General features: G+C 39.3%; 1 protein-coding gene across 2 annotated transcripts in view; it reads left to right on the forward strand.

Annotated features, from left to right (window-relative positions):
- Positions 1–20,802, forward strand: part of dab1a (DAB adaptor protein 1a) — a 255,652-nt gene that overhangs the window by 143,479 nt on the left and 91,371 nt on the right. For both annotated transcript variants that reach the window (XM_080296976.1, XM_026158482.2), the window contains one exon: positions 18,265–18,321. The gene's annotated coding sequence lies outside the window, so the exon portion shown is untranslated. The remainder of the gene's footprint in view (positions 1–18,264; positions 18,322–20,802) is intronic.

Consider the following 20,802-nt stretch of genomic DNA (forward strand, 5'->3'; position numbering starts at 1 on the left):
CCTTAATAGCGCTTTAGCAGTACCTCTACATATGTAAGTGTTTGCTTTAGCTGCTCTGCTTTAAAATTGTGGGAGAAAAATCTTTCCTCAGAATATGTTAGACTGTAGACACCCTTGGGTGAATTCACATGTCTGTGCCCATGAGGAATCCTGACTTGGGTATTAATATGAAGACAGCATCTGGACATGTTTCCTCCAGGTGTAGGACACTCTGCAGTCTTTAATATCACTCCCTGGCCATAATGCAGAGAGGAAACAGAGCAAATAGGAATGCCAGTAGGGTTGGCGATCTTCGGGGAGGTGGGGCCAGAAGAAGTAGAAAAATGGAAAATGTATGAGAATAGCAAGAGGCAGAGATGGGGCATATGTCATTATTGAGATGAGGTCTTCTCTGGGGAGAGTATAGCCAGTCGGGACTGATATATAAAGGAGACCAGAGTGTGACAAGAGGAAACCTCTGCTAAGGTGGTGCAGGAGCAAAGGGTCCAACTCCCATCCATAATGATCACCATGGAGACCATATAGCAGCAAGATGAAAAAATAGATATGTTCAGCAGTATCCAAGCCTTTCCTCCACCCATTCTCTACCCCCTTCTCCCACTAATAAATCGGTCACCACCCAACAACAATAAACAGGACTACAACTATAAAATTCAGCCATTGAAAACTCATATTGGGGTTTTTGTATATTCTCTGGTTAACTACAATTGTTTAGTATAGCTTTTACTTTTCTCACTACAAGAATATAATCAGTATGCTAATATCATTTTAATATAAATTTTGACAACACATTGCTGTGTCATTCGGGTTTGATGAGATGCTAAAACTATAGTACTGTCACTGCATGTTTGCTAAAAGCCTAAAAGAAGGAAGTGATGCAAAAAATATTTGCATTTGTAGGATTGATTTGTGCTTGCAGATTTCATTTTTAGCTACAAATACAAACTGTTGAAGTCTCTGTGTACTTTCTTCACCCTCAAACAAATTGATGTTTAACTGCCAGCCTCATCCATAACTGCAAATATTTGTTAGTTAACTGTTTGAGGTCTAAGTACTTAATCCCAACTGTAACCCAGAGCAATCAGAATATTTCATTTTTGTTTTAATAAATTGTTATCAATCTTGACAATCAGGCAAGAAAGAAAATTATCATTGACTTTTCTACAAAAGAGGGTTCAGGATAGTTTTCCACTTATGACAAAAGACCTCAGAGGATTTACTGGAAACCTTTGTACAAGTCTTCTTTATGCAGTCACACATGGTAGATTTTTCACCCAACTGTTTTTCATTTATGCCCAGCTGCACTCTTGCCTATGGATTCAGGAGCACTTTAATTAATGTGATTTAAAAAAAGGTCTTAGCACATTCACACATTAAAGCACATTAAATGTGTCACACAAAATGCTTTCATACATTCAGCTACAATACTTGTGACCTTCTTTTATTTTCCGTGTGGCTGGTAGATCTTGACAGCTCTGTATACCGTTTTTGTTGCTTTTTTTTTTGGTCTTGACTTATGTTCGCTATTGAATTAAAACAGTGAAAATAGCCACACAATCAGAAACCATTACTCTGTACAGTGGTGCATTTTTTAATGTTATATCAGTGTATGATATTCTAACTTTTCTGCATGGTTACTCCATTTAGAGCACATGGAGTTCCCTGCACCAAAAACCGGTGCCTGTTTTAATGAAGGTGGAGGGTGTTTTATTGATGTAATGCTACTGTCAGTCCCACCGCAGCTTTAAAGCAAGGCTAAAGGAGATTAATGGGAGAAAAACTCTTTAACTATCAGAAACACTGTTTCATGTCAGCTTTACTGAATGTGCGAGTACTTCAAAATTAAAGAACGTGGGCTTTTTCCGATGCATCATTTTGTACCACTGTTAAAAGAAACATAACAGGAATCTGTTGTTGAAGAGACAGAGCTTTTTCAGCAGGCAGTTGAGTAAATCATCCATGATGTGCAGCCACAAGACATGCATTTTGAGTAAGAGCTGTCTCCTCTGTCAGATGAATATTGCTCAGGGTTTGAGTGTGGCGAGACAGATGTGAGAAATTATGAAGAAAGCCGTCATACCTTCTATCCATCCGTCCATCCTTCTCTTTTTCTCCCCACCCCCTCTCCTCTTTCCTTATCACCGTTCATTCCCTTCTCTCTCTAAACCGCCCACTTACATTTTCTATCAGGAGCCCAGTGCTTACATATCCTTGCAGAAGCTGAAGTGGTCATTATTCACAGCTTAGCCCATCACTGTTTGCTGTGAAATAGCTCACAGTGTGCTAACATGCGTTCAGAAATGCAATTAGCATAGCGATTAGCACAGCTATTTCACATGTTAACCCATCCAGCACCTCTCTCAGGACCCCTACAGTCAGAACTGACAATGCACCCATGCAATCATTCCCTCTGAGGTGGAAATACTGTAAAGCGAACAGGGATATGTGAAAGGGAATTGTGTGTCATAAATACACAGCATGTAAGAAACTGCACAGAAATTCAGTTCCCATTTCTCTTTTCCTTCCTGTTTCATTTTCCTTTTTTTTTTCTTTTTTTTCCTCTGTGGCCCTTCCATTTCAGCATCATGTAGTCCTTATCTCTGTATCAGTTTGGCCTCTTTGTCCACAATATGTCCCCAAGGATCCTTTCACTAAATGGAAAACCCCTCACTGATGGAATTACACACACACACACACACACACACACACACACACACACAGGCAATATAACAATGTTATCTCAACGGCATGCCCAGTGACCCCTCTTAAAAGATCCCTGCCATGGCTGTATAAACATAACCTCAGTAATTCACTCACACACTGCTTTCAAACACACACGCGCACAGACACACAAAGAGAAGGTCTAAATAATTTACGGGTAGAGACGTCTAGCCCCTAGCATGAATAAGTAAGAGGCAGCCTACTGGCCTATTGCACCTCTCTCATGGCCCCTCTGACCACGTACACAGTTTAATCAGCTCATAAATATTGCATTGCTTGCTTACTTGATAGTGTCACTAATTCATTCATGTATTCATTTTTGTTTTCATTTAACTACCACTTAGTGAGTTCACAAAGTGTGGTGTTAAGACAGAGAGTAGAGATACTTTTTCACATGCATTCGAACAGTTGAAATGGGAGAAAATGCATATATTTAAACCACTGAAGCTGTAATTAAGCATCATTAAACCACACCGTGTCTCTTATAATTTGAGTTTGACTTTTATAATTTTTGACTGAGAATGACTTATTCTAACAATAGCTAGTGCTTATTTCCAGCTCTGTAGTTTTTCATTCGTGGACAGGGATAGCATTGCATGATTTAGAGTTCAGAGTAATGTTTATTCATATTATACTTCATTTTGGTGCAGCTGCACAGTTCATCCACTATCTCAAATAAGCTATTTAACCCTCGCTTTAATTGAACGTTCTTCTGATTGGCTGCACCTCACAAATAGGTTTGAACAGCAGGTGGCTGGAGCTTCTGTGCTCACATTCTGTGGTAAACATTCCATGCTTAATATCAACATCAAAGGAAATAGGGGAAAACATAAGAGGTCCACTTTAAAGGGAGCTGCAGACAGATTAGGGAGACTAGCAGCGATGTGCCGACCAGAGACCGCTGAATGTCAATGAAATCCGGCAAACTGTAATGATTAGAAGTAATTGGTAGCAATACAATGCATTTGGGAGCATCACCGATGACCCTATGATGAGATCAGAAATGTACAAGAGGATTACCTATGTAATCAGAGCCTGAAATGGCCACTAGCAACCAAATATGAGTTTATAATGGCCAAAAAATGAAGCTACTTTTGGCTGCTCACTTATTCTCAAGGGGCCGCCACAGCAGGTAACTCTGCGTATTGGATTTGGCAGATTTTTATGTTGGATGCCCTTTCTGACGCAACCACGAGGAATTTGTATCTCCTCCCAGGAAGAGACAACACAATAAGTGATTTGCTTTATATGTGGACAGTGCTTAAAGGAATTGTTCATTTCCATTGTTTCCAGTGTCATTTTTTTTATTCTTGGATTCCATGAGATTGTTTTGCATGATTCACTGCTTAAAAGGACTTTTTTTTCATGATGCAGCACCTCAATGCATCCACTGTCTGAAACAAGCTACAGCCAGAGCTGTGATGGTCTTCGGATATCCCATCTGATATTCTGAAGAGCCAAAAGTAGAAAAAACTGGCAGAAAGGTAGTGTTAGAGCTGTCTTTTGACTATGTTTACACATTTTTATGTTTATTGTGTGTATCACCCATTGTAGAAGTATATAAATGTTAGACAAATTCAGCTATGTTTTCACAAAAAACAAAGACTAAAGATTGAAAGCATTTTGTTCTTTGGACTCTTACAAGAGAGTAAAAAAAACGGTTAATATTATGTGCACACACTTATTGCATTGCACTTTTAGGATATATAAAATTACCCCAAACATGACAAAAGGTAACCTAACTATGATGTTATATTGGCTGATGTAAATACAAATCTCTTATAGTAAAATAAACATGCATCTACAAACAGCACTACTGAAATTCCTTCATTAAATAGCTTGCCAAAGTTCTTTAACTCACTATCAACATATTGATTTTCTTCATACATAAAAGTTGGCTTTTTAATTAGATGGTACATTTCCCAAATTGACACTAAACTTTTAAGTGATATAATAGACACCAGAGACTTTTTACATTCAACACACAAAATGCAAAACAATTAGTTTAACTTAGAAATCAATTCAAATAGTCCATAATGAATTTATCTCCATAATCCATTGCTTCATCTCATAGAAGAGTGTCCATGAAATTAGCAGATGGATAGCTGGCAGTTAAAGTTTAATAGTGCAGTGTTCCCTGTCTGTTTAGAAATAAACTGTTCATCAGAGCTTCAGAATTAACAGATTAGCTCATCAAAGGTCTGACGGAGGGCTCAGTGAAGCCAAAAGCACCACCACAAAGACACCCAGAATGTGTAAACTACAGTTTAGGGCTACCCTAAACTACTTGTAGATAATGACAACTTTTAGTTTAGCAAAGAACCAGCTTGCTTAATGTTGAAATAATAAATTTTAAATTGATTTTAATTAAAGATAAATGACCAAACACAATTAGCAAAAGCAAAAACACTGTAGTTTCCTCTGTTACTAAAACATTGCATATATATAGTTTTTACTCACAATGTATTACAGACCTAAATAAACAAATTAAAATACTACTTTAAGTCTTTAGCTGCATAAAGTTAACAAGAGTCACTGATAAGGAGTGTATTCTGAATTTTGACATAATGTTATTGGCATCTAACTTTGTTTGTTTCTTCCAGCTGTTTAGAGAAGTCTTTTTCCTGAGTTAATTACCTAACTGTTGCATCGGACAATGGCAAGATCCATTTGGTAAATATGTAATTATGAAGCAGGAACTTTAATTATAATTACCTTTAAAGAATTTGCCACAAAATGAAGACAGGCTCTAACTCCAAATAATACTGCAATCCTTCTTTTGGACAGATGAGATGGCTGAAGGGTGGAGTTACAGTTTACCTGATTTCTTTTCAAAAGTGTACAAAGTGTGTGTGGACACACCATAGCCATAGCTACATATAAAATCTAACTTGTTTAATTATCAAAAAAACTATTAAACTATTGGGAACAAGGTAAGAAAGTTTTGACTATGTGTTGTACTGCCACATTTTGCCTATAATGCATGATATTGGTGTGGTGGGCATATCTAAATAAAACTGTAAGGAAGAATAAAGAAACCAGCAATCTTACCAATATCTGAAAATGGCTTCTGTTTCTTTTTCTCCTTCTCTCTTATTGTGTGCGAGTGTCAGCATAGCAGTTGCATAAATCATGTTCAACTCTTAATTCACTGAGAAAAACCTGTCACATCATTTTCATAAAGTTAGGCTGCTATTCAACTCTTCTTTATCCCCTCACTCAAGTGCCTGTCCCCGATTTCGACCTATTTGTCTCCGCTGGCAGAGTCTGCTGCTCTGTTACATTCTGAAAGTTCAATGGTCAGGAGGACATCCTTGCTCTAGCAGCACAGATCGTGACAAATAGGGAAAGGAGCGGGGTTGTGGGGCTGAATAAGAGGAAAATCAATGAGTGGGAACACTTTTATTTTTATTTTTTGCTTCTTGTCTTTTTGGGGTTTTTTTCCACATTTCTTTCTTTCACACTTAATTTCTCACAGTAGAGGGTTCTTCTGTTCTGCAGATATCTCTGTGATTCGACTGTTGGTAATTAAACTAACCGTCTGAATGACTGATGCAGATCTAGATAAAGGAATTATCCGTGGCTCCCTTTCACAGAAAATTCTTTTGGAGCAAGTGTAGAATGACAGTTTTAAAACTTGACTAAGGTTCTCCAGAGCAAATCTCTACTGTACATGTATAATGTATGGTGATATGTAAAGCAAGAGAGCCATTGAGAAATACTAAGGCAAAGGTGTAAGAAGAGTGAAAGAGACAGATAAAGAGGTGAAGGGAAAATGGCTATAGAGAGAGAGGTAAGGGGAGAAAGAAGGTGAAATAGCGTAAAACGCTGAGCACAGGGTGCTGCATGTTGGCGGGTATCAGGGGGAGTATTTGGTGGCTGGGAGCCAGTATGAGTGAGATGAAGGGAGGCGAGTCTGCAGAGCCAATAAATTACGGGCCTTCAAGCCCCACTTTACATTAATGGAATGTGCAGCGCTGCTCTCTCCAGTCTGCTGCTGAGATTAAAGAGTAGGGAAATGGCTGTGGACAGGCTCTCCCCAGCCTGGGCTCTTGGTGTGTTATGGGCCCAGAGAAATCCACAGAGTGGCCCCATGGTGCACATGCCCACAAAGCAGTGAAGACTCCACATATAGGTCTGGACTTTGCGTTTTAGTTGTAATATCATTACAACAAAACCTCCCAAGCATCTTTAAATTGTCATCACAAGCTATTGGCTTTTGGGTGCTCTCAGAGAATTTTCTTCTTTTTTTTAGAATCCCCCTCACGTTGGTGTTTATGTGAAATACTGTATTAAAGATCAGTTTCCAGGAAAGTCAACCTGGATACAGTGCGGTACTCTGAAGATTTCTTACAGATTATGTGGGATAAAGTGTGCGAGTACCAAAGAATGGCTGAAGCATATCCACCTAAACCCTGCTCTCTTTCAGCCTCTAAACCCATTACTCCACTATTCATCTCTCAATTGAACTGTGCCACTGTTGTGTCTCTGGCTTTCTCCTGGTGGCTTTACACTTGTTTGATGTAATCAGATGCATCTGGGAAGATTCAATTAAAATGCCGTTGCCTTTCTTAACTACTTCTCATTGCTTGCATGTCTCCTGCCAGTCTTTTAAAGTGATTACACACAATTATTTCAATTAGATGTCAGGAAGTAGTGCCATCATCATCAGACAGTAATCAGGTTGTGGAGGAGCGGTGGGAGCCATAGAGCGACAGCTCCTCTCATTCTCTTTCATTAAACATGGAGGAGAACATTGCTGTGCATTTTCTCTTTTCTTTTATAGTTTCCTTCTATTTTTCCAAAATGTGGCACACTTTTAGAAATGGAAGAAATACACTTTTTTGCCCCCTGCAAGCTGCTATCATGTCTGCTAATGAATTAAATCCATTTCTGGATCACTTTCTGAGAGACGGGTGAAGCTGAGGGATCGAGTGAGACACAAAGGAACAGGCCTCCCGTTTTCTCCCAGACAGAGCCAAATACACAGCCTTCTGGCTATGCTTTCCAGTGAGGAGCAGTCAGTATGATATGAGTTCCTCCCATTTTACAGATAATTTCAAATTCAAATTGATGTTAGCACGTGGAATGACATAGATACATGCGATTCACCCCCACAACCAACCCACCCCAATACCCATTTTTGTCTTGCTGCTCGATTCACATATGCACTGCAACTCTGAGACATTAACCGGCAAACCTTTACACAAATGTGTGAATCAGTCAGATAGGATATTCAAATATTATACCCTACCAACTGTCTTACACAAAACTGATGTAATGTGTGATTGTACTCATGTGTGAATAGAGCAGATTATTGTCCAAGTCCTCCTGCAAACACTTCCCAGGTATGTCTCCTCACCTAAACCCTATGGGGTATTTCCAGTTATCAGAATATATATATTGCAAACTATTGCCCGTGTTTTGTTTCCTCCTAAGTATAGGCAGTCAGTTATTATTAAGCTTTGAGTAAAATAAACAATATATGAAAAACAGCAGTCCTAAGATTCTTGCTAATTAACATTTATAAAAATACAAACAATAACAGAGAAATTTCTATGTCTTTGTATGTTGTTCAGCAGGAGCTCCTGCATGAAGCTGTGTGAGATGTTTATGGTGGTCTGTGTTTCTGTTGGAGCTCCAGAATGCTTGGGGAGCAGAATATGCCATAGCAGTTCCTATGGGACTCTGGTATCGTAACAAAGCTGCTGTGGCCCCTTGTTGTGATAACAGAGGCTTTGCAGGAGGAGACATGCACAGCATAATGAACAACCCACCACCACTGCAGCACACGGTGCACATACACTCATTTACACCCATGTACACGTACATACAAGGTCAGAAGCGCACTGGTGTGTCTTTTTCCTCCTATATTATTTCACACACACGATAATCAACAATACACAAAAGTGCATACACAGTTATGAGGCAGCTCAGACCTCTGCAGCACATGCTTGGTTGCTTAGCCAAGGCCACGCTGACTGCATGCCTTAAAGCAGCATCAGTATGCTACAGGCATGATCCAGTGTCTACACCTCTCTGTTCTCCCTCCCTTCGTCCATCTCTCTTTTACGCCTCCCTCTCGGTTTTACATCTTACCTGCACCACTTTCTCCATGCAAACTGGGCTCTAGTATTCTCTCTGTTCCTGGTTGCTCCTTCTCTAAGTGTAAAACAATCAGATCAATCGTTTTAGCTAGCCCAACTGCTGTGTATTCATCTTTTTTGCAATTTTCAACCTTCTTATTTATAAATTGTGTGTATTTTCTTCTACTCCCTCACTGTTTTATATCTCTCTACACTTCTTTGTATCACCATGGTCTTGCTTCACTGCAGACTGGGCTTTTGAGTTTCCAGGTCCAAGTGGAGAGCAGCATGTTTGGATAATTATTCCGTTAGGATCAAGCCATACTGGTTAATGTTGTTTTTTTTGTTTGTATTGTAACCAGGGAATGGGGCCATTAATTGCCCCGCTGATGGCTGTCATCATCCACACCCCTCTAAGTCCGACACACAGGGGTAGAGTGTGTGTGTCTGTGTGTGTCTCAGCGGGTGTCTGATGGGAGGGTGCTCAAGTGTGGAGGACTCATCATGGGTTATTAGGAGCATGCAGGGGGGCCATCAAGCGTGAGAGATAGAGAGATAGAGGCAGCAAAGAAATGAAAACAGAGAAAATGGTTAAAAGTGAATAATTTCTAAAGCAAACTATTGCTGGAACAGAACTTTAGCTATGATGAAGTAGCTTCCTGCTCCTCGGGATACTTTTTGTCATTTTGGACAAACTTTTGTTGCTATGAATACTGTGTTTTGGGGAAGACAATGAATAATGTTAGATTTATGATGAGGACTTAAGTAGTTGGATGATACAGTTTTAACTTTGTCTCTGTACACAAACATTTTAAATTATTTTTAGTGAAGAAAGAAGACCAAGATACCCTGTACTCTGTATGATGTCACTGAGACCAGACCGGACCCACCCACCATCTATTTAAGTCTTTTGTTTACACTTAGCAGTCATTCAGAAGTTATTAAAGTAGGAATGGCCTTTAAAGGAAGAGAAACTAAAAGGACTTCTTTTAGTCAGTGAATAAACTCGGGAACTGCGGCATGAGGATAAATAAGAATTAAAACCCCAGCCAGACAAACTAGTTGATGACAACAGTCATGAGGGAAAAATGAGTATTGCAATTGGTCGCTGGAATTTGCAGTGAAATCAATTGCTAAAGCCCCAGTCATGCAGCACTAGAGACTGGTCATCGACCCCCCTGGACCCCCTGATAACCAGTGGTTGCTAGGGAAAACTGCAGTTGTTGAGAAAATGAAAATGATCGCAAAGGGTTACTGAAAACCTCCTTGCAACTGTTTTGATCACTAGAAGCTGCCCAAAGTTTCTATGAAACACTACAATTAATGTATCGAAGAAGTTAGGGTTAGTATCTTTCCCAAGTGTGGAGCAGCCAGGTATCAAATAACCAACCTTCTGATTAGTAGATGACCTACTCCATCTCCTGAGCTACAGCCACCCCTTGTACACTTCATCCTTCTAGTTTTATGAGTGTATACCTGCCAAAAATCACCAGCAGCTGGGTTCCACTCGCAGCTTTTCTTGCCCATTGCCTCTGGGTTTGGCAAACTATTTGGTTCACTGGATCATGAGCACATCTTTTGCTTCTCTGCACCCTTCTCTTCTTCATTCTGGTACAAATTAGTCTTAGTTATGTCTGTCCAAAGACTCTTATTCTAGATGTTTTGAGGAATCTAGCCTTTCTCGGTCTTGAGTGTTACCTGCAGAGATGGGCAGTAACGCGTTACTTGTAACGAGTAAAGTAAGGGATTACTATTGCAAAAACGGTAATTAGATTACCGTTACTTTCCCATAGGAACGCTGCGTTACTGCGTTACTAAAACCGTGATTTTTTTTTGCGAGAATGTCTCACGACAGTGACGTAAGCGAGTGCGCCGTTAGTGACAACAGCTGTGTGCAGATCAACAATGGATCACATATCGATTGTGGGAGAGAGTATGAGCGTGCAGCGTTTAAAGCGTGGAAGTACTGACCTTACTTTGAGTTTGATTCCATAAAAAGTGACAAAACCATTAGCGTCCATTGTGCGTGGGAAGAAAACTTCTTTTTACAGCGAAAAAAAACCCTAAACAAGCACCGAGTGCGCAACGACGTAATGGGAAATTCACAGAGAAACTCGCGGATTCTTCAACTGACCGCAGCACACCTGCACCAGGGTAAACCTCCGCCTACCCCAGTCCTGCTTTACAGGTGAAAATAGAGCAAAAGGACCGCTGAGTCTTTGACTTTATTTATTTTCTGCTGTGTTTTACTTGCATCTATTTGAAAGACTAAGTGTAAACACAAAAAATATTTTATTTTATGTGCTGGAATGTGCAGAAAATAGCTTTAAATGTTAAACTAATTTATTCAAGTCAGAGAATGTTGCATATAATTAAATTTTTGCTTGATGCATAAAGTTAAAAGATTAAAACTGATAAAACAAGTTAAAAAAAGAGACTTTTCCATTTGATTACATTTTGTATGCTGAAAGATCTATCGCTTTATCACCTCTTCAGGTTGTAAATCGTGTTTTTAAAAAGTAACTAAGTAACTAAGTAATTAATTACTTTTGAAAAGTAATTAATTACTTTTTGGGGGAAGTAATCAGTAATTAGTTACTGATTACTTTTTTCAAGTAACTTGACCAACACTGGTTACCTGTAGTAAATTATTAATAGCCCTGCTTCCCTTAGAATGTTCATGACTTGGTGAATATTTTTCCCCCACCAAGGAAATAATTCTGTGGTCCTCGCTTTACTTGTCTTCTGTTGTCTTTAGGTTCCTTTGGTATTTCTGGTGTGCTCAGTGCATTCATTCTTTATAAAAATAAATAAAGTTTCATCTAGTTCTTTAAAAGATCTGCTTTATTTTAGCCTTCTTTCTTTGCATCAACACTTTTGGAATGGTATATTAAGAGTTAATGTGAACAGTGAATATCCTTAATGCATATTCAACTCAATCTGTAATGGAAAAAGAAAGGTGACACCTGGCTATGAATCTGCTTATCAGCAGAGGTGGAAAGAGTACTAAAATATTTTACTCAAGTAAAAGTACTATTACTTTGCTGAAATTTTACTCAAGTACAAGTAAAATTACCTGTCTAAAAATGTACTCAAGTAAAAGTAAAAAGTAGCTCATTTAAAATGTACTCAGAGTAAAAGTTACATAGTTTTCTGTCAGCAGGAGGACAGCCGCTTCCGAGTAGTGCAAAAAAAGACAGTGGGATATAAATCTCAAAGTAGTTCTTTTTTAGTGAAAAGAAAAACTTTACAAATTAAAGTGCAGTGGCAGTTAAACTGCAAGTCTATACATGAAAATGGATAATGGTCACCAAACCAATCAACCAAACTGTCAGGTATCACAGTGTTTTCAATACAAAACCATATCATTACTTCACATGAGAATGTGTTCTAAACTGTCAAATAAGAGAACAAATCCTGAACTGAACGGCAGCTGCTTTAAAAATGTTTTTTAATTTTTTAAACATGGCCCTGCCCTACTGTACCTCTAGATTAAAGTTCCTTTGTATCCATCCTAGAGTGTTACTCTCTGAACTTCCTGTTAATTTTGAGGAGCAGTTGATTTTCAAAGTTAGTAGAGTTCATCCTTGCTCACTTTGCAGTGAACAGTAGTCCAGCACAGCTAAAGAGACGTTCGAAGGCAGCTGAGGCAGGCAGGCCAGTGTTAAGTTTGAGAGAAAGTTTTTTGATATCCTTAATAAGACATCAATGCATTACATAGCTACCGCTGGTAAATTATACCAATATACCTTGTGGGTTTTTTTTTTATTGGACAGTAACAGGCTAGTTAACGGGAGGTTGCAAGTGCTAATTAACAAGTAACAGAAGTCAGCTGTCTTTGACTAATCTAAGGTAAGTGAGCGCTCTGTTATTCTTTTGCCTGCAGTGTGAACATATGTGGGTTAAGTAAGAAAGTAGCCACTTCTGTCTTTAAATTAACTATTTTTTAAAATAAATTATTATTATTAACAAACAGGAAAAACGTAGGTAAACACATTTTCTTTTGGCAATTTACCAACCCAGTAAAAAAATTTAAGTTGCGTGGACAACAACATGCCCGATTACAGCAAGTTGCTAGTACCAACCAACGTTATCTGTGTTCTTCACAGATGTCTTAACTTAATGTGATTAATTTGAACACAGCCTTTTTGCTACCATAACGGTACGAGTTGTATTTAACTTACCTCTACATGCTTGCGCAGGTTTGATGTGGAATTTTTAAAAGCTGCCAACTCGGTCTCTTTGGGCAAACACAGCTTACACTGCATAATAAAGCTGTTGCCTTTCTTGCACTTGAAGCCGAAATGGTCCCTTAAATACGGTCAGGGGTTCACATCCGTTTCTTCGAGTTCAGGGTCAGCAGAATTCGACGGGGCTTCTTTTTTCACTGGATCTGTAACACCGATGTCAGACTCCATCTTTAACGTGACCTTAGCGCCAATTTGTTCTACTACCCATCATTCCCTGCAGTATTTCCGAAGCGCAATGTTTTTTTGTTTTTTTTATTTACTCAGTAACGGGTGTGATTGAAAACGTAGCGAACTACAATACTTTATAAAAAATATACTTAAGTAAAAGTAAAATTACAGACTTGAAAAATGACTTTAAAAAGTACAAATACACAAAAAAACTACTCAATTACAGTAACGCAAGTAAATGTAATTCGTTACTTTCCACCTCTGCTTATCAGTTATTTGTCTGATCAATTTCAAGTCTGTAAAAATGGAGAAACTTTATAAAAATTGCGCTAATTAACAGTTAAAACAGTATTTTATTTAAAACCAAATAACACAGGGATTCTTTCCAATTCAATTCAGTTTTATTTATATTGCACTAAATCACAACAACTGCTGTTTCCTCAGTGGTTATGGCATCTGTCCTCATGTCTAAGTCGTTGGCTTGGTCGGGAGTGTTAAAGACTAATGAGCTAGTGGGGTGGGGGTGGGTGGTACTGATTCAGGGCCATAACCACCGAGGAAACAGCAGCTGCTATCAAATTCCTTAAAAATGGCAGGGTGCCAGGTCTGGACATAGTGTCTGCGGAACTGCTTAAGCACGGCGGACAGTGCCTCATCAATGAAATAACGGACCTTTTCAATTCATCCTGGTCATCGATGCGAGTGCCAGAAGAGTGGCGAAAAGGAGTCATTATAAAGCTCCCCAAAAAAGGCAACCTGGCAGACTGCAACAACTGGCGAGGAATCACACTCCTTTCTGTTCCAGGCAAAGTGTTTAGCATTGTCCTCCTCCGAAGACTCCATAAGGCGGTGGACCAGAACCTCCGCCTCTCAATTACTTTCGTCGATTTCACAAAGGCATTTGATAGTGTCCATCGAGATTCCCTGTGTAATTTTGCCCGGTCATATGGCATCCCTGAGCAGTTTGTCAAAATATTCTAAACTCTATACCTTCATTCCAGTTGCTGCATTCGCACAGAGGAGGGCTACACGGATTTCTTCACCATCGAGACCGGTGTGAGGCAAGGGTGTATCCTCTCTCCCTTCCTCTTCCTTCTTGTCATTGACTTTGTTATGTGGAGTGCCATGGACCAAGATGGCTTTGGGATACCCTGGCATCCACCAACACGCCTGAATGACCTCGACTTCGCAGACGACATCGCTTTGTTGGCCGACATCCAGAAAAACATTATTACTATGACATCATGCTTGGAGCAAGAGGCAGCCAAGGTGGGCTTACGGATCAATGGAAACAAGACCAAGGTCATGAGGATAGGTTACGTGTCGAATTGTAAAAGCGGGTGCGTTTTTTCAGCGGCTCCAGACGACCTGGTCGACCTCAAATATCGGTCTGGCGACGAAGATTCGCCTGCTCAACTCCATCGTTATACCTACCGCGATCTACGCCTGTGAGACGTGGAAAACATCAGCCAGAATCACCAAAAGACTCAATGTGGCCCAGCAGCTATGGCTAAGATGGATCCTGGGGGTCTCCTACTGCGACCATGTCACCAACGAAGAAGTACACCGTCAAACTGCCACACGTCCCCTCCAGGACATTGTGACTGAGCGGCGTGTGCGCTTTGGAGGCCATGTTCTACGTCAACCCCCACATTGACTGCCTAAGCTCGCCATCACATGGAACCCACCCCATGGAAGATGCAAACCAGGTGCCGCCAACATCAACAACCAAACGACCCTATTTGAGCAAGCACTTGGCAACAATGGGAAGGAAAAGCTCCCTTTTAACAGGAAGAAACCACCATGCCGTTATCAGAGTAATTTTCTCAGGTGTTGCAAAGGTACTCAAACCACAGAAGGCATTGCATTACTGATTTAACTGGTTTGGGTCGGTTGGGGGACAGGAAAAATCGCTGCACGTAGATAAAATGTGAGAAGAACAAGTGGCGCTGCTGCATTTAGTAATAGATATGAAATGGTTAGATCATTTTACACACACACTTACACATATATACATATGGTGCACACACTGGTCGCTGTCATTGGCCACTGTTAATTTCCTGCGACGCACATCACAGCACATGAAGACAGATAAGAATAAAGGATAAGAATCTAGACAGCCTTGTACGCCATGATTAATTTATTTCATATTCTGCTTGCCTAGAATAAATGTGCAGTTAATATTTTATATTCCTATGTCTTTCCTCATGATTCCAACATGATTATGAGGGAGACACGTAGTCGGTGTGCATGTTTGGGAGGCGAGAGAGCGAGAGTGTGAAGGAGACAGAATGAAATCATACGTTCTGTGAATCGCATTGTTAATACTCTTTGTGTCTGTGCAGTGTTGCTAATGTGACGTTTAAGTAATTGAAATTGAAAACAAAATTAGATTGAAAGAGACAATTAAATGGGAACAGGAGATGACTGGAGTAGAAGAAGACTCTGAGGAGAGAGGGAATCACAGCATTACCATATGTAGTTCAGTGTGGGGGAGGAAACAAGTCCTGACACAGTTTTTTTTGTTTGTGCATCTAAACAATGCAAGAATAAATAGAATAAACCTATCTGTCTTTATTTTTTTCAGTTTATCAGCAAGAAAATAAACTATATAGTTTAGTATTGTAGATCATGTGAATTACTCTTTTGGCCTCAATAACGGGCTGAATGCATACATACACAGAGATAAAGAGAGAGTTACAGATTTCATATAAATTAATAATACTACCCTTGAAATTATGTTATTGTTCATAATTGAAATCTTAAAATAAGCATGCTGAGAAGTCATTGGGTATTAATAGTATAATTTGCCAGATTCACAAAGCAATTGAAGACTCAAAACGCTTCATCATTCTACACTAAAATTATATGATGGAAGTCCCACGCATGCCTCCCTTTGAAGGTGTATGTAGTAATTGTATTTCTGTGAATATACCGTATTTTTCGGACCATAAGGCGCACTGTCGATGAAGGGCTCTGTTTTCATACATAGGGTGCACCAGATTATAAGGCGCATTAGGCAAAATAAAACAGTCAGATAAATCAAACTTTACTCAACTCATTCTTCTTGCTTCCTCCACTTCCGTATCATTGTTTGATTAATTTTGAATTCTCTTGCAGCTGCTCTATTCCCATGTTGTTGCAGTATATTAATGACTAACCGTGTTTTGTGGATAGATTATCTCAGTTGTTCTCCTGACTGAAGTTTGGTCCGTTTACAGCAGCCTGCCATGCAATTGCATTTGTGCCTAACCATCGAGAACCCTCACGTTAACTTTTGTCGAGTGGACAAAAGTTAGCGTTCATCCTCCAGCTTCAGTATTTATGTTATGCTAACATAGCTGTGTCGCTAGTGATCATGTAGCACATCATTATAGACCACCTAGTCCATCTTCAGTAACCCTACAAAAGTCACTGCTGTTTGTTTTTTTTGTCTTCATTTATGTTGGAAGTGATAGCAGAGCTGTATGTTTTAATTCTTTCAAAAATCTCTCAGTCAAAACATGGTATATCATGTTTAGGTGGACACTAGCGAGCTAACTTCCTGCTAACTTCTAACTCCGTTAAATTTAATAAATTCAGTTTTCATGGATGCCTGGATGTTAAACTTAATTGTTACACCTGGTAAAGCAGCAACGCTGATCATTTTATTAAAGATGAAAGGATTTAGACAGTTTTTAACTCTCAGTGATGCCACAGTGTTCGTTTGACTTTGGGACCTGAAGCGGACAGAGTTTTGGTCCCAGATTACTCTGCGAGGCTCCTGACTACGGTAGCTGTAATGCTCCGACGATCCACCAAGCGATGCGGCTTCGTAGCTTACGAATGTCGTATTAAAACATATTTATGCACCACATAAAATCGGTTCGAGGTCAGTAAGCACAACCAGAATACATACATAAGGCGCACTGGATTATAAAGCGCACTGTCGATTTTTGAGAAAATTAAAGGATTTTAAGTACGCCCTTATACTCCGAAAAATATGGTACATACAAATGTCTCCACAGATTAATGCAGAGAAATATTTTATGGTGATGAAGTCAGCATGTTGCATTTGGACCTGCATGTCAAAAAAAGCTGACCAGTTGACCCAGCCTCTCTTTGTGAGGGAAGTTTGGATGGAAACTCTTGATCTGAACTGGAATCATTAACCTGTGCTTCAAATCCCTGCTCTGCGCCTGTAATGATGTTGAATATTAGAGTTAAAAAAGGCATATTTCTGTATGAAAATGAATAGTCTCTTTACTGTAGACAAAGACACATGTTCCTGCCTTTTTTCCTTTACATACTCTTGTCATATGGTTGCAGTAGGAGTAAAGGAGCAAGTGGCGATAATAGGAAGTAAGAGCCATAGGCTGATGGAAAAGTTAATTAGAGGCCAGGACAGTCATCTCCACCTTCTGACCCATTTCCACCCCTCCCATCATCTCCATCTGCATCTGTCATTCACATTCCCACGACTGCTAATGAGCGTATTCTGAGGCATACATTATGTCTGCAGCTGTACCTTTTTCCCGGTTTAGTGCAGCTCATCTGTTTTTTTTTTCTCCATCAGAAAGAGCGAGCTATTCGTTCCCACCATGTCTCCAATTAGAATCCCCTCAATTCATGTTTCTATCATTTCTCCCTCTTCTCTCTATCCTCTTGTTTCTCTCATCTGCCGGTGTTGGAAGCAGGTTGTAAAACAGCGTGCCTTATCCAAATGGAGACGAGCCCTGCGGTCACCGTAGTTTTGTTACTGAGGCAGAGTCACATTATTCTCTTTAGTCTGCTTGTGTGTACGCTTATGTGTGTATATGTGTGTTTTGAGGCTGTGCATGACATTAGCCTCGCAGTCACAGGTAATGATCTCATATCCCCGTTGGTGACTGGAGGCACACAAGGAGAATTATATACACACACACACTGTGAAAGGGAAAGATGTGGAAAAGAGATTGGTATTGTAATGGTACTCTAATGGGTTACCTGACAAGTGCTTTTTCTTAATGTTGTATCCCTCTCTCCCCCCTTCCTTTTTTCTCCCTCGCTCTCTTCTACAGGTGCATTTTCCCTCTTTGAGGAGCAGTGATATGGACACCAGGTGTGGTGACGCTAAGGTATGCATTCACTTCTGAGAGCACACACACTTGTGTGCTTTTAACACGTTATGAGAGGCGCTGCCCTCTCATCTTATTTGTTCAATTCTACCTTTTATTCAGAAAGTTGACCAAAAATGTGACACTTTGACAGAACGCTATGCACTGTGTAATACACTTTAGTGTCTGTGTGAATACAATACCCTGTGTGAAGCTAACAGTAGTGTAAACTCATACTAAATGCTATAGACAAATTAGTACCCCAATAAAGCATCAGACATCCATGGATGTTGTTGTCTGGACTAAATGTGGTCAGCCACTCACAGTCTTTAAAAATATGCCCCTTTGCTTTTAAATGTGGCAGTAAATGGAAAGGTGAAGAGTTTTGACAGAGACCTAAACAGAACTATAATTTTAACCATAAATTCATGCTTACACACAGTAATTTTCCATTGATTATAGGGCTGAAAGATGCCTAAATGGTACTAAGCTTTCAGAAATGGGTTAAACATTGTTTCAAAACTGAAATTTTAATATGTGTACAGATCACAACTAGTTGTTGTTTTTTATTTTGTTTGGTTGTGAATTGTTGTGATCTGATATCCACACAATGTCGGCTCCAGGTACACGTACAAATATTACTAATGGCAGCTTATCTTTTTTTTCAACTATGAAAAGTACATGTAAGTGTTGTTCCCAAATGCTTAGGTGGAACAGTGGTGAACTGGTAAGCAATGTGTCATATGACATACTTGATGTCGCATGGATAAAAATCAGGCAAAGAGACGGCGAAGAACTCATGTATTTAAGAACAACGTTCCATCATTTCCCATTTTTATCTCAACTTCAATGGAATATCTTTCAATACTAAAACCAAAAAATGCTGTTTATCAAACAATTTCTGATACATGAAACTGTAAATAAACAGCACAGTGAAGGTGGTCCTCATCCTAAAACATTCCCCTCCCTCAGTACTCCACACATGCAGAGGAGTTCAACCTGGATAGCCAGCCAGCAAAATGTTAATGCGGACGGCTTTTCAATCTTTCGCGATGATGCTGTATTTAATGTGATCCATTGACGGTTTCTTGTAAACCTAGTTTTTCATAGAGCTTTTAATCAACACTTAATTGTTTACGAATGTGCTACAATATGATAATTCAAAGAACAGACATAGTTTAACATCTTCAAGAAAAGAATTCATGAAAAATAATCAAAGTTAGATAAATCGCATCTGTTTTTTACATATTAATTTAGAAGTTTCAAAGTTTTTGGAAGCATAAAAATTAATAAGAAGAAGCAAAGCATAGAAGTTTTGAAATTAGGTTTTCACATGCTGTACCACACATAGGAATGTCTTTTTCTAAATATCTTTTCAGTGTCCTGCAAAAATGTCTCAATTCTTTTCACGTTTTTAACCAAATCTTTATTTTGTTTAGATGTCTGGACTGTTTTCAAGGAGCTGTTGCTGGGTTGGTGGTGGCCAATTCCCAAAAGTCTGCTGCTGCAAAAAAAAAAAAAAAAGAAAAAGGAAAAATGAATGACCCAAGAAAACCCAGAGGAAGAGGGAAAAAGTGTCATGAAGGCACCTTTTGCAAAAAATCTGAGCCTGCTTTTGAAAAATTAGTTCTGGATGCTAACATTACACTTTATACTGACCCAGGTTATTTAGCTGGTGCCAATTTGAATATAGTTTCAATCAGACAAATTATACCTGCTGTTAAATTTAACATTTCTTTAGATTTGAATCCACCTGCTATCAGATTAGATGTTTTTTTTTTTCTCTTCTTGCAGCCTCTCACCCCCCTCAGACACACAATGATGCCCTTATATTCCTGGCTCTCAATTTTTCTATTTATACCCACTGAGATGAGCAATGAGCCCCAGGTATCCCTCACTCACTAACCAAAGTACACGTTGACTCACACTGGCACAGAAACACAATTTCTCCCTGAAACACAAGTATACACGTGTTTTGAGTTAAAGTTGAGGTGGAGGGTACAGAGTTTCATCAGCTGTGTATCTGGCCATATCTACTAAAGTAATGCAGTTAGCAATAGTGTGTAGCCTCAGAAAACACAGAGGACTGGAGTTCCTGCTGTGTCCTTGCTTTCAGCATTGTGCTTCACAGCATCAAAAGGAAAAGGCATTCTAAAAACCAATACCATTTTCTATTCTGCAATTTTTTAAACCTGCCTAGGTTTGTAAACCTAGGCAACATGAAAATGCTATAAATAAAAGAGACAAGGCAGTCTTAGCAGAGCCATCAAGAGACATAATCCTGAAACAACTTTGGGATGTGTTTTCATTACTGTCACAAAGCACAATATTTGCATTTTTTTTAATTCAACAGTGTAAGCAAATTTTATATTAATCTATAAAGTCACTTGACATTTTTTCTGAATCTGACACACAGAAAAGAGTGAGAAAGACACTGTGGGGTTAATACCAGTGCTATAAAGGAAACCTGTTCTGAAGTGTGTGTCTAGTAATTAACTTCGG

Source organism: Astatotilapia calliptera, chromosome 23, assembly GCF_964374335.1.
Source record: "Astatotilapia calliptera chromosome 23, fAstCal68.1, whole genome shotgun sequence".
Lineage (NCBI taxonomy): Eukaryota > Metazoa > Chordata > Actinopteri > Cichliformes > Cichlidae > Astatotilapia > Astatotilapia calliptera.